Consider the following 14,918-nt stretch of genomic DNA (forward strand, 5'->3'; position numbering starts at 1 on the left):
AATTATTGGGGGAAAATAAAACATACTCCAAGGGACATGAAAGTCAAAAAATGCCATCCTAAAACCAGGCAGTACATACTCCTTTTTTACCTCTTCATTTTGGTATTCAGTAACTCGCTCAAACCAAAGCTATTTCTCAAGGCATGCTTAGCTCTGCTGTATTCACCCAAATACCATTTAATTAGGAACAGTTACCTCCTACAATCAAATGGGGTCTACTTAAAAAACAAAGAAATGAACAAAAAAACAAGGACAGAAGAAACCAGAAGTCAAATATCAAATGTGCACATCTAATTCTCCTCTATGTCAGACCAGTGATCCACAGGAGTGTTGCTCTTTGCAGTTCTCCCACTTCCCACCCCCAAGACAGGCAGACACCAGACTGAAACTACAACAGGGCACACTTGTAGCTTTGTCAATTCAGCTTGCATCCAGATGTATTAGCACTCTAACTGCACTTTGTGATCCCCCAAAATCTCTGTAGCTCTTACACAACAACCTTCCTGGGATCTAGGCTTCAAGAATGAAAGACTCGGGGGAGAGTCAGGGAGCCTGTCTGCAGATGAAGGTTAACCTATCTTTACTTTTACAAAGGTAAACAAGACAGCAGTTGCAGCTGCAGATGCACATGTAATTCTAGATAAGTGAAGCTTCTTCACATAACCAGCCCTGCAGCATCCCATGTCCTGGCTAAGATTTCTTCTGAGCAAGGACACAGTACCATGCAACAGATTTGTCCATATTCTAAATCAGCAGAGCACAAACCATTTCTAATATAGAATCATTTAGAAGCTTTAATGTGCCTGCTGCATTCAATCTGTACTGACAGTCTTGATTTTTAATCCACAGGATCCTGGCCTCCCTCCAGTTCATGGGATGTACCTTCTAGCAGTGCAACAGAACCGCATGCTAAAGTAGCTATTGTGAGACGAGCTCCAAAGACAGTCATACAAAACTACTGAATATTGCTGAGAACACTGGATTTTGTCTCTATTCTAAAGTCCTAACATGTAACAAGATTTCATACTAAACATCTTAAAGTATTTTTTTAAAAAGTGTTCTGAGCAAGGATGAAATAGAAAATAAACAATATGCAATCATGAATCACTAGAGAGCACTACAGCAAGCACGGAAGTAGAAGCCAGATTAAGCAATATTAAGCCAAACTTGGCTTTACAGCTTTGCTGTAGCTTTTTCAACTCATATTTTATGCAACTTGAACCACATTGCATATATTGATAATCAGGGAGCAAAATCCCCAGTATTATTCATATAAACTTCATCTTCCATTTCTACATGGTGACCAAAAGCTCACTAAAGCAAGTTGAATTAATAAAAATGCTTGCAAGTTAACTTCCTGAATGAACAGACCACGTCTGCCAAACTACAAGCTAGTATATACATCTCACAGATAAAACCCAGCCCTTAGCCTGTACCTTTTCTGCTGCAGATGTGATGAATCCCTTCCTGCTTTTTGAAAAAGAAATGGTGCCTAGAACCAAGGCATTTTCACATCTTCAGTGAGATACTCATTGCTCTGCCAGTAGGTATCAGTTTACAGGGTCAAAAACTAAGCACAGGAGAGAGAGGAAAACCACCCCTACCACCAGCCCTTTAAAACCTCAACCCATCCCTGAAGCAGCTGTAGAAATGTTGGCAATTACCTCAGAAACACAAAGCAGCTGGGTTCCATTCCCCATTTTTACAAAGTAAAACAAGGAGAGGGAGGGTCTTTAGAGTCTTATATAATTAAGTGGGGTTGGGGGTGGTGGGAAAAGAAATTATGCTGGAGGAAAGTGTAGAGTTAAAAGGCTGTCAGTGTGACAGTTGGACAAACTGTGTAAAAGGACCTGTGGTTAGTTACTGAAATTCTTAGTTTAAAAAAAGTGTGTTATCACAGCAGAAGATACTAACTTTGATGTGTGAGCTAGGCATAGTTTCCTTGGGAAACACCACCAAGAGCCTGGTGATAGTCATGACTGTGGAAAGCCAGTGTGGAGGTGGATCTGTGTATTTTATTTATGCCATCTTCTTCCAGGGCACCCTGCAGATCTGGGGATAAGAAAAGATCAGAGGAACTTTTTCTACCTACCCTTTACCTTCCTAGCACACAGTCATATATCTGTAGTTGCCACATGTATGGCTAATAATGGAGCTTAGAATAAAGGAAATGAATTGACATGAAAAGAATTGCTTAGCAAAGTATTATGAATGTTTGTCGTCTTCTTTTTCTGTCTCGGTTATGTGCAGGGAGTGACTTTGCTTGTGTAATAATTTACTTGCAAGTTTGTTGCTGGAAATAGCATTTGTACAAAGAACACTTACATTTGCATGTACATTTCTGTAGGGTGGCTGACCAGATAATTATAAAACAACTGCAAGCTTACAGTACTACAATCCATTCAGGACCGTATGATACCTCAGTCATATATACACAGATAACAGTGGGATTCCCCTTTAAAGAGTGAGAAGCATTTTTCCTTTTATTTTTATTTTAAATATTACTATTCAGCATGACCCTCATTCTTTGCTAGTGATAAGTATGCATTCAGCATCCTTACAGTGGCTACACTTTCATAAAGAGAATTAATCTTATGGAATCATTTAACAAAGCAGATGACATGAAGGTGCTCTTTTAAGGGAGAAGACAAGTAATTTCCTGTTTCACATAAAATAAATAGGGAAAAATAATATCATGGCCAAGAGGCAGAAAGATTCAAATCTCAATTTGTATGCATGTTGCACAATTCATTCTTAGGGTGATGAATGAAGCACCATACTTCCCAATATGTATGTCGTTCTTCCATGTACTTGGTTTTGCATCATTTGCAGAGTCAAAACGATTAAAAAGTACTTCACCCTCATACTCCCTGTAGGAATACAGATGCTCAAGTAACTCTATCCTTTCTGGAACACATTAGTTTCACAACAGGTAAGCAGGAAGTGAAGACAATGAGTAATCCAGGAAGCAATGCAACACTTCTCATTGCTGGATGGGATAGATGGCCTTGATTTGAAATAAAATACTCTACCTCTCTGTCCAAAACTATTGGACAAGACTTGCAAGAGTTAAAGGAGACATCTCCAAAGAGTTTCAAACAGCTCACAGTAATTATGTAGTGCTTATTAGGAAGAAAAACCTAAAGATCATTTGAATTGTTAAGGGTAACTTTCCCATCTTTTATCTCCACAGAGTATTCCTCATTTCCACTAGGTAAGAAAAAATATCCATTTGCTAATATATTCTATAGATTCATGCCATAATTGATGCTCTTTAATTATCATGAGCTGTACAGCACGCTTTAGAGAGACAGGGAAGTACATACAAATCTGACCAGTGTCTTCATTTAAAATGGCACTGTCAAACCCAGGTCATTTGGTCCTTTATGGAAGAAGATGAACTTAGGAGATCTATTTTCCATTCTTTGGCTTGATACAGCTGTTAGTGCTGCTGCTGAAAGCCAGTATTCATCTTTGAAGATAAGCTGCCCACATGTCTTTCTGGGGTTAGCCAGATGGCCGTGGTGCACTACTGATGCACAGTGTTAGTACAGGCTGAGTGGAACTAATGAGTGGAAGTGTGGGTGGGATGCTCAATGGCTTAAACATTTGTTTCTTTTTCCTTCTTTACATGATACTGGTGGTCCATGCAGGCTAGCAACCTTTAACGTCAGCTGAGGTTGTAGGTGCAGGATTCACATATTTATTTTCTTAATGTGTGGATACTAATGAGTTTGTCTCATTGTACATCACCATCAGCTATGCCATGCTCATTAACTACCTAAACCACATCTAAAAGTATATTTTGTACTTTACACAAAAGTAAAAAAAGTAAAAGCAGGTTAAGATTTCTCATATAGTTACTATTAATATGTTTATAGTTACTTTAGAGGGTAGATACTTTCCCAGACAGTATTGCAAAACAAGGATATACTGAATATTGATTTAAAATAGCACTGCATTTAAAACTTAAAATCTATATCTTATTGGTGAGCTTGGCAATGCAGTTAGACAAGAACCCTGCACTGCTTGGAACATTATAAATTCCTATCTGATTTTTGCAGCAACTGGTACTTCACCACTATTTTTTCTAAACCATGTTATTGTGCTTAATGATGCTATCGACAGCTGGAGAGACAGCCATAGGGAAGGAAACAAGAGCAAGAGCTCTCCCAGGAGGGCAAAAGCACAGAACCCCAGCAGTGAAATAAGTGAACAAGAACCCAAACAATCCGTTTTTTTTTCTGTCAGAGGCAGGCTAAAACTGACTTTTCCAAAGAAAACAAACCCAAGCTTTCTGTTCCTCCAGCAGTCTGCCTTGTCTATACAAAATCTGTTCACATTACACAAAGCTTCATGAAGAGAAAGAAAGCCTTCTTTACCCCAAATAGAGGTTCATTAATTCTATGAAAACAGTTGTCTCCTCCTGGGTGTTTTTTAGACCTATATAAATCACCATCTTAATCACTTTAAAACTTTAGTCATCTTTTCACCTTAGCACTTCAAAATGGCATCCCACAAACTATCAGTTTAAATACAGAAATTCTTACTTAGGAGTTACTTTGCGATCATTTGTATTTATTATACTAAAAATTACACTATAACTAAAATCATATACCCTTCACTTTACCAGGCATTTCATACTCTACCACTATTTCTCTTTTAAACTTTGTCAACACTAAGAAAAATTAAGGAGTTAAGACTGATTTCCTAGGAAAACAAACCATGTACAGTCACAGCAGATCTACTTTGGCTTATAGCCTGAACTAGAAGGGTTATATTCTTCATTTCCATGCATAACTTTCAGCTTATGCTTTCCAGAGTTAAATTCCCAACTTAGACACCATAGTTCCTGCAGAAAATAACGTAACACACTGTAAAGGGACAGTTAGGAGTACCTGAATGGGACTTGTACCCACCAGCACACTGACTGGAGCGAAGCTGAAGGCAACACCCTGGGAACACCAAAGAGAGAAGTATGGTTGCAATTCGGCCCTCTCTGAGACATAGGCTCTTACACCTTGATGTTCATCTCCTCTCTCTTGACGCTGGGATTCACAGTCTGAAAATCTTCCTCTAGACGCTGTCACCTGGACAACATTTCTCATTTCAAGTTTGGCAGAAGAAAAGCAGTGGGATACAGTCTTCTTTGCTCCCCCACAGGACACAGATGCAATCATGTCTTAAGCTGATTTCTGAAAAGTAATTTTCCACTTTGATTCCACTTGTTCAGCATGCATGCCCGCCTTCTGTGCACAAAACCTGACTTAACGGAGCTGAGACTGTCTCCTAGCACTCTGTTTGCCTTGCCACTACCCAAGCACACAGAGCACAGAGTGAAGCCATTTGCCTTGGTTACTTTTTATTTCCTACGACCCCCAAAAGGAACCCCATAACTGTGTGTTGTCACCTTTAACTACTGTAGTAATGTCAGCATTCATTATCTCTACTTTTGTCTGTTGCCAAACTCTTTTATTCAACATGAAGAATATAGCAAAAGACTGTCTTACATTTGCATAAGCAGCAATTCCATTTTATCATTTGTTTTCTCATCCACAGCCAAAATACCTTCCAAACCATTCCTACTGTTTGATAGGAGGAGGAAAGTAGCTCTATAAACCTTCAAAACCCAGTATTTTTCTAAAGGTTTCAGTCTCAAGTGAATAGCACTGAAATGCTTGGAATACAGCAAAACAATCAAAGCTGTCCATATGAAAAATTTTTGTCTTAGTTTGGATAATGAAAACCAACCACAAGCCATTGCAGTGAAGTGCTAATTTTTCACATTCTTGGTCAGATGCCAGTATGGGAGAGCAGAGAAATCAGGGTGTCACTGTAAAGCCATCTGCCCCCACCTTCTACTGGTACAAGGTTTCCTGATGACCACGGAGGTCAGCAGGTCTGCTCATGCAAGCGATGGCCTTGGAAGATATGGACCCTGTGGTCAGTAAAGCAGCACAGCCTGAAAACCTGAGATATAGCAGTAAGTTTTCACATTGAATCTTATGATTTCTGTGAAGTTTCAATTTTTAGAAGAAAACTCCAGCAAATGCATCTTTCTGGGATCATATTGATGTCAGAGATGTTATAGTATGAATTATTTCAGTCCTGAGAAGCTAAGTAGCATTGGGCCTTAGCACTTCTAGGTACTAACAGCATTTATTAGTCCCCTGGCATGCAGCTAGGTTAGAGGCTTATTCATAAAATATTTGTAACCAACTATCAGACTTATCTGTAGTCTGTTAAGACAAGTAAAATTAGACAAAACCCACAGATATTATATGGTGTTTCCAAGCCACATTATGATAATCAGCAGCTGTGAATATGAAGTCTCTCTGTATAAATGCAGAAGGCATCTTTCTTGGCAATTATTCATCAGACTGGACTCTGGAGTCAGCAGAGGCTCAAATGCGAATTACAAACTGCACAGCAGCGCGCTTGTGTGCCTGTAGCCTGGGGAAGGGCAGGCACAGCCCTGACTTTTAAACAAGGACACATAAGCAGAGCCAAGATGCTGAAAGCCATCATTATAAAGTCTGAGACAAAATGAAACAACAACAACAAACAGTTGGGTAACCTTTTTGAAGTGGATGTGCTCCTCTTTCACTGTTTTCTGAATCTCCCTAAATTTTGATTGGCTTCAGATTTGAAAGCAATTGGCAGACAGTCAAAATTTAAAATTGATGAAGTACAATTGGTCTGTTCATGGGACGCTTGGAAAAGAAAATAATGATCTTTTAGACAAAAATGTTCTGAGGAAGCTAAGCCACCATGTCAACAGATAAGAAAGCAAACAGTGGTACTGAAATGGCTGGAGCAAATGGAATTTAAAAGAAGGTTTTGTCCTGGAGGAGTTGTGACAAATTCAGAGTGCTCTGTACTTGCTGATCTTTAGGATATTCTTTTTTGCTTCCAGGACATGCTGGCAGTATAGTAAGGTCCAGGGGTCACACCTAATTTGTATTAATCCTATTAATCCAGAGACCTGAAAAACTGTGGCTCATAGCATGAAGGAATGACATGCTCTATATTGATCCAAAAATTTTAAAATGTCAGCCCTACATAGCTCAGTCTAAAAAAGATACCCTCAAACAAAAAAAAAAAACCCTACCAAACACTGTTGAGGTAGCTTTGACCTGTGGACCAATTCAAGAAGGTATACAAAATATATGCAAGCTAGCCTCTCCTTGGCAAGATGTGGGGCTGTGCTGTATCACTCTACCATTTACGCTCCTCCCTGCCTTAAAAGTAGTGAACCTAACAGGACAGCTGCTGGGTCCTAGCTCAGCAAAGTACCCACGCTCCTAATCCCTCCTTGGGTCCCGAGGGCAGCCTGTCAGGTGTTAGGAGACTGACAAGCGTTATGACTTCTGCAGTTTTGGGCCTTAGATTTGTATATTAAATTTGTTCTCCTTTTGCATCTGTATATCCATGTGACGTCATTGTGGACTCAAGATCAGAGAAAAGTGTAAGAGGCAGAAAAACTAAAGGTTTGTAACAATGTCACTTGAACTGTGACCTACCTGGGAATTTGGAAAACTACTCCTGTCTTCAAAAATGAAGTTGACAAGATTTGGTGATCAGTGGAACCAGGTTCAAAGACAGTAAATTTAGATCGGATATAAAGAAGAAATTCTTTCTGATGAGGCTAGTAAGACACTGGAACAGGTAGCCCAGAGAAGGTGTGGGTGTCCCATCATTGGAAGTGTTCAAAGCCAAGTTGAATGGGGCTTTGAGTGACCTGGTCTGGTGAAAGATGTCCTTGCACATGGCAGAAGGCTTGGACTAGAGGCTCTTTGAAGGTCCCTTCCAACCCAAACCATTCTGGGATTCTGTGGTGATTCTTTTCATGATGGAGAAGTAGTGTCACAGTACCTTACGGAGAAGGGTTTCAGACATACGGTTACATCTCTCGGGGAAATCTAGACCTCTTTATTGGCATCTGAAGATAAAAAATTAGTAAATCCTGGAGTGAAAATGGCAATAATAGCTTCCTTCCCCTTCTCAGCCAAGAAGTGCTGTTACAAGTAGAAGACTTAGATTTTTAAGCCTTCCCCAGAAGAAACAATGTTCCTTTTGGTCAGACAAGCAACAGGTTGCAGGGGCACCTGCCAGTGTGACAAGGGAAAGGCTGGCCTTTTTCTAATCAGGGAAGTAGAAGCAGGGATGGGATTAAGTAAAGGATCTATTGTTACAAGTTTACCAGTTGTCTGCTGGAGTCATTTGAACAGGTTGGGCAGTAAAGCGAGGCCAGCAGGCAGTGTGTGTGGAGCTGAGGAGGGGATGGAAAATCTGTAACTAATAGGCATCTTTTCATCTTTCCCACTCTGTTTTCTTTTCCAGTGGTGCCCAGATAGGGGACAAATCTTCCCATAAACAGTAATCCTTTAGAAAACGCTCAAGTACAGCTATTACTTAACTTCCTGATTAGTAGCAGTCACCACCTGCTACTTCTGCTCCTCATTGTCCAGCATAATGGAAGTGTTCATTTCCCTGGCTGTGAAAAGGTAATGGGAAGGGAGTCCCTCTTCTCTGTTTTGGCAAAAAGAGCAACAGTCCCTCCTTTTCTCCTGTAACTAATCCCAGACCATATTTATCCAAGAAAATAAAATTCTATTTCTGCTGACAAATAGCTGGATAAGGCAGATTATGAATACTAAAAAAAACCCCACAAAAGCAGTCATTCTGATCTCTTTGAACTAAATTAAGGGTTCCTGCTGCAGGGCTTTTTTATTGCCTGACCATGGCTTTCAGATCCCAGAAAGCACTAAGCAAAGGCAATATATTCAATATTTTTGACACCTCAAACATGCAAAGGCTTTGCAAAGACCTGTTTTCTTCAGACCTTAGTAGTTGAGGCTGCCAAGAGAGCTGCACATGTTGCCATGAAAGACAGCTGTTAAAATAGTCTCCTTTGATCAAAATTCTTCCATGTTTATAGCTAGAGCTAGATAAAGTATTATAGGATTTTCTTAGCATGGACTGAAAATCATAAAAAGAATGAAACTTGCAAAACCTGAAAAGTGCATTTGTCATGAGCGGGCATAACTTTTGAAATGTCAGTTAAAAGGAGACAACCCATGAATAGACTATGAGGATTTTCAGACTTTCTATTTCCCTAAAGTCCTTTTTTGTTTTACACTGGGAGTAGTGGTGTCTCTTCCTAGGGAAGCACAGGCAGGCAGTAGATTAGTCCTTATTTAGATGGTAAGTTCCAGCCTATTTGAATTGTATTAAGCATTCTCCTTACTTCTGGGGGATTTGTCATAAATCTTGAGTAAATATACTTAGCACAATCTCAAAGACTGAAGTTTTGATTTCTCAGAGGGCTCAAATCTTTAAGCCTTAAAACTTCTCTTGTTTAAGAGAGATAAAGCAAAAGAATCTACTTGTCAAAACAAACACGGGGGGAAAAAACCCTCAGTACAACCCCAGACATTATCTCAATGGGAAGTGGCACTCATTTGGGGCTTTTTGGTAGCATTCTTTGCCCAGGAGTGAAATCTATTATAGGAATTAGTACTGCCCCTTAAAATGGTAGCATCACTAAGAAGCAAATGAATCCTACTCTCTTTCCCTCTGTTTTTCTATCCATTCTCCTTCTTCTAAACAGTATTCAAAGGTTTCTTCAAAGGTCTTCATCCTATCTTTGTTGCCATGGTCTCTCACAGAGTTGAAACAACATTTTCAAAACTAATGCCTGCTCTAAATGCATTGTTGTTGGGATGCTGAGTCAGTTCTCTGCTGACGAGGGTGAAAGAAAAAGAATCTTTGAAAATCAGTTTTAACATTCAACTAACCTGAATGGGGAAAAGCAAGGCATCTATACGCTGCTAGACAGAAGCAAAACTTTTCAGGGGTGAAATGCCTTGTATTTTGGGAAGAAAACCAAATTGTCTTGAGGTTTTTGTGTCAGCTATACTGGTTTTATTCTTTCTTTTTATTCATACCAGACCTGAGAAAGACAATCGCTTCTCAGAAGGAAAAAAAAAAACACCACAGAAGAATCCTGTTGATTAACACACACCTCCCCCCCAACTAAATCCTTGCTGTGGGAGTGACAGAGGATGCTTGGTATGCATTAGCAGTGACAGGCAGGGCTAGCTTCAGCACAGTTGAAATGGGTAGGGGGAAATGATGAAGAATCACCATTATTTCTAAGGGAACTAACAAGACATTTTGCTTGTATTCAAGCTTTCTGTTTGCCTCTCTTCTTTAACTACTTGCACATTCTCTGAAATGAGGTCCATCTCTAGCACACATATTTGTACAGCATATAGGAAAACACACTTACTATCCTAATTTAAACTTTTAAGCTTTACTATGTAAATAAGAACACCTATTTGCTATGTAAATTAGAGCACCACACACTTGATACACACATTTCAAGGAAAGACAAGGTCTTTGTCGCAGACTTGGTTACACCAACTTTAAATTGTTTTTAGCTGCCTGGCTTCAATTTTTTTTAGATCCTTTGAACATCTGTCCTTAGCCCGTGGTCTGGCATGGCATGCTAAATTCTGTATATTTGTTCATTATTCCTAGGGGAGGAATTTGCATGAAAATTCTGTTGGTCTAATTATATGCCTCAGCTAGAGAAACTCTATTCATCTGTCTGCAGCAAATTTCACCTTTATGAAACAGATGATGACTTTGCCAGAGACTTTCTGGACATTATAGTAGCTGAAGGTTTTACAGCCTACATTTGTAATATGGGTCATAAATGGAATTGAAGGAGAAAAAAAAACAACTTAGATCATTACAGCACTTTTGAAAACAATCCTTCATGTTCAGAAAAAAAAAAAAAATCACAGTTTAAAGGGGAAATATGTTTGCAACAGCTTATTTAGGGTAAAATGCAGCCTCCCCTGCTACTCATATCTCCCTGCGTCAGGGAATTCAGGCTGTGAATGAAAAAAAGCTTGACAAGAATCTGAAAACACAGTGGAAGAGCATCTTGTAGGTCTATATCTCTGAGATAGATGGGGGACTAGACTGGAAATGCTTCAGGGTGACAGGATGCAGAAAGCAGAATAAAATGGGGCAAGTGTTCTTCCTGTAACTTAAAAATTCTATGAGTGCGAAAGTGCATTCATTACATGGGAACAGTAAGGAGCTTCCCCATTTTTGATCCTATAAAATGGATACACTGAAACAGAGCTGGTGATCATGGGGTTTGCTGTTTCCAAAACTGTCCACATTTTAGAAGGTTGAAAGTTATTCCTAAACAGACTGTACATTCTCTGTATACTCCTCCTGCTCCTTTTTTTTTAACCCCCTTTTCTCTGTGACCACCTTGACATTTTCCTCATGGTTTTAATTCTTTAACTCTTCCCTTTTCATCTCTAAACCCTTTCCCTTCTGGTTTTTGGAATTTCCTCTTTTTCTTTCTGTGCTATTTTTATTCCTTTGCTCATAATATGCTAATTTTCACTAAACTGTACTTTTCCATGTTCTCTTAAGTTCCACCCTCCCCAAACTTTCTTCTTTTCTAGTCTGTTCTTAGCTTTAGTCTTTTTAAACACTGTTTATACGCTGTTGCTGGGGTTTCCATGGCCTTTTTAAGGTTTCTTTTATTTATTTCCATTTTCTGATCAGCTGTATCAACCCATCAATCCTATAACCTAATCTACCATGCACCCTTCTTCCTAATCAATCTACCTCACCATCTGAAATCCATTTCTCTAACTAATTTATTTTTTGGATACCAGTGCTACACATCTGCACTGAGTTTTTGACTTTCCACTGCTCAGATCCTTCCAGCTTCATTTATTTTCTGTCCAATAAGCACATCATCTACTAGGTAAATTCTCTGAACTCCTTACTACATATTTCATTGTCCTCATCTTCCTAAATGGGCTGCCTTTTTTTTTTCCACTTGACCAAAATCTTCCTCCTTTCCTTACCCATCACAGTGGCCTCAGAGATCCCGATGACAAGAATAAAAGGGAGAACGCTCTCTGCTTGTCAGCCTGGACTTCCCCTGCCATGTTCCTTCCTCCTAGCTTGTGGACTTTCTATGGAAATCATATTTTCCCTCAGGAGCCATCAGTGGGATTCACACAGCCGGGGAGGAGAGCAGTGGCTCTCACACTGCCTGCCGGATGCGCTGCAACCACAGGCTTTCACTCTTGAAGGGTACCGTTCTCATCCTTGTCACCATCCTTTCAACATGGCTGGCTCTGTCCTCTTCTCCGCCTCAGACAGATTCACCGACAGCCATGGCACTACCTCCAGCAAAAAGCGAGGCAGGATTTGGCCCCAAATCCAATACCTCACCGATGTGTCATATGAGTTAGCATGAGTGTCTGTCTCTGCTGCAGAAGGGGTAAGAGCTAGAACAGCAAGGGTATTTCAGGTCAGGCCTGAGGCGAATTAGCAGACAAGTTGTGAAGCTTACACAACATGTGGCCACATTATGTGTGGCTCCAGTCAGCGCTAATAGCCTGTCATTGAGCTCCATGTTTAAACAATTTGAGCAAACAGCAAACACAGAAGATGGGAGGAGGGAAAAAGGCCTTCGAGGAATAAGAAAGATCAGGCTACTTAGTACACTTGGCAAGCAAATATTGCAGTGATGAGGACAGCAGAGTACCTACTAGGTAGAGACATGACCCAGTTCCTACCATGCAAAAGTAACATAACAGGAAACCAAAAATATCTAAGTTGTCAAATTTTAAAATTCACTCAGCCAGCAATTTTTATAGCTACATAGGAAACTGATTGTTGGTTTAGGCTGTGTCTGATCATGTGAATTATCCAAGAGAAAAAAAAAAAAAAAAAAGTTTGGGTTTAACAGCAAGGAAACCAAAAAAGGGATGAAGAGGAGAAAAAAGAAAAACAAGCTTTAGTAACAATAAAGAGTAAAATTCAACCACATCCATATAAATAACGTTGATACTAGTGTTGGGAAGTAAATATATATTTTAAAATAGAGTAACTTAGAAACCATACTTCATTGTTTAGTATGAAAATAATAGCCTTTAGAGCCAGTACTATTAGAGAACGTATTTAATCCAGTGCAGAATTGGCTATGAAACCGTCCACTCTACCATGGGAATGCTTAGCTCAGTATCTGGTAGTTTGCCAGCCATTTAAAATGTTTTTGTGTTGGTTTAATGATTGTTCCCATGAGCACTGATGGTAAGGGTTGACATTAATTAAAATACTAAGTCATCAGAGCTTGCATTGTGGGGAGAAAGAGAATGGGCTGGATCCAATTGTCTTCAAGGTTTCTTTGGCCTTCCACATTTTTCTCTTAGATGCATCATACATGCCAAGTATCCTCTTAGCTGAGATATAACAATGTAAACAGACTGTCTCTACAAATATAAAGTACTTTTTAGGTTTTACACACACTTTCATTTAACTGATTAGAGGACACTCATTAAAATCAGCTAATCATGTAATGTAGCTGTGTTCTGAATGCTAAACAAAATGCCTAAATGAAAGAGGATTTTAAAAAACACTGTCTGCCTCTCCTAATTTATTTCTACTGTATACTCAATGGCACACAATACAGTAGGAATTCTGGGCCCTATCCTCATTAACCCCAAAACTCATTATCTCATATAAAAACAGGCCATTTTCATAGAGTGTGTTGGAAAAGGTATGAAAAAGCATATTAAAGATATTGTGTTTGGGTACCCTAGAAATATGATAATGGATTTCACTTAGAACTAGGAAATTAATACAGAATAGAACAAAATCCTGAGTAAGACCCACTGTTAAAATAATTTGTGTAATTTGGATAGAATAGCTGTCCTATGCATTTCTCTCATTTCATTAAATAACTACTCAAGATCCAGATCTTCAAAGGCACACAAAGAGGAATAAGTCACTTAATACCTGGAGTCCTCAAAAGGTCACATAGAGAATGAGTAAAGGGGCTGAGCTTTTCTACTCCTCCCATCTATTCAGCAAGCCTGAGTTCCCATCCTACTGGCAAGGGCTCAGTACTGCAGAGAGTGAAAGTGCAAGACAGAAAATTTATGCTACATATAATGTAATCAATAGCCTAAGAATTAAGAGCACTGGCTTGAACAGCATGGAGACAGAAGGAAGGTGCAAGCTGAGCCTACATAAATGCAATGGGACATTTTCGCAGTAAGCAATATATAACATAAAGCAGACTGCTGGTTCGGATGCAAAAGGTAGAGCAACACTTTCTATTTCAAAACGCATTTGTTTGGATGAGAAGTCAGGTGATACTGTGCCTTTGGGTTACCTCTCCATGTCAGGGAAAAACTAAAACCTAAATGAGGTGCCTGACACCAGTTACTATCCCAGTTCGTTCACTAACATGTGGCTCACATTGCTTCCCTGTGACATCGGGGGGCTGTGTAACAGAAGTCCTCATCTCTATCTGCAGTGCAACCACCAAGGTGCTTTGCAACTAGATATCACACAGCAAAGGCTCCTTTACCTTGTTTGTGGACGTAGACCCAGGCCTTCTCCGTGCTGTCCCAACGTCAAGCAGGGACGGGGTCTTTATCACTGGAGACGGAAGATTTCTGTGATGGAAAATCCTGGAAGATGGGAACGCTCTTTGGCTTTTTGTTGTGAATGTTCTCTGAATAATCATATTAAAAACTACCAGGTCTTTGAGTGCTTCTGGAGCTCATCCCTATAACTCCGAAGAACAAGAGCAGCCAAGGGAGGTCCTTGTCCATGCACATGAGGGCGGGAAGCCTCATCTTCTCCTGGAGCTTGTCTTCAGTGGAGCCATCTATGAACACAAGCTTAAAAGGCTTTGGCTGGTTTAAAATTCGTTACTGTAAAGTGTTGCTTTTTCTTTTTCATTTGGTGGGGGATTTGTGAAGGGGGGGTGGGCCGGTTGTTTTTAAAGCGCAGGCAGACTTGGAGGGGTCAGGCCCAAGCGGCCCCCCGCCCCCTCGTCACAGGCACTGGGGAGCTGG

At 39.9% G+C, this 14,918-nt stretch overlaps 1 protein-coding gene across 2 annotated transcripts in view; it reads right to left on the reverse strand.

Annotated features, from left to right (window-relative positions):
- Positions 1 to 398: 398 nt before the first annotated feature.
- CHIC2 (cysteine rich hydrophobic domain 2) overlaps positions 399 to 14,918 on the reverse strand; it is a 44,004-nt gene continuing 29,484 nt past the window's right edge. The window contains exons 7-8 of one of the 2 annotated variants that reach the window (XR_003398252.1): positions 14,544 to 14,546; positions 399 to 410 (exon numbers count right to left, since the gene is read on the reverse strand). The gene's annotated coding sequence lies outside the window, so the exon portion shown is untranslated. Of the gene's footprint in view, positions 411 to 10,282; positions 10,294 to 14,543; positions 14,547 to 14,918 lie in introns of those variants that run through there. The other variant, XR_003398253.1, reaches the window with a different exon arrangement.

The sequence above is a fragment of the Athene cunicularia genome (genome assembly GCF_003259725.1).
Source record: "Athene cunicularia isolate RWA chromosome 4 unlocalized genomic scaffold, athCun1 chr4_part1, whole genome shotgun sequence".
NCBI lineage: Eukaryota > Metazoa > Chordata > Aves > Strigiformes > Strigidae > Athene > Athene cunicularia.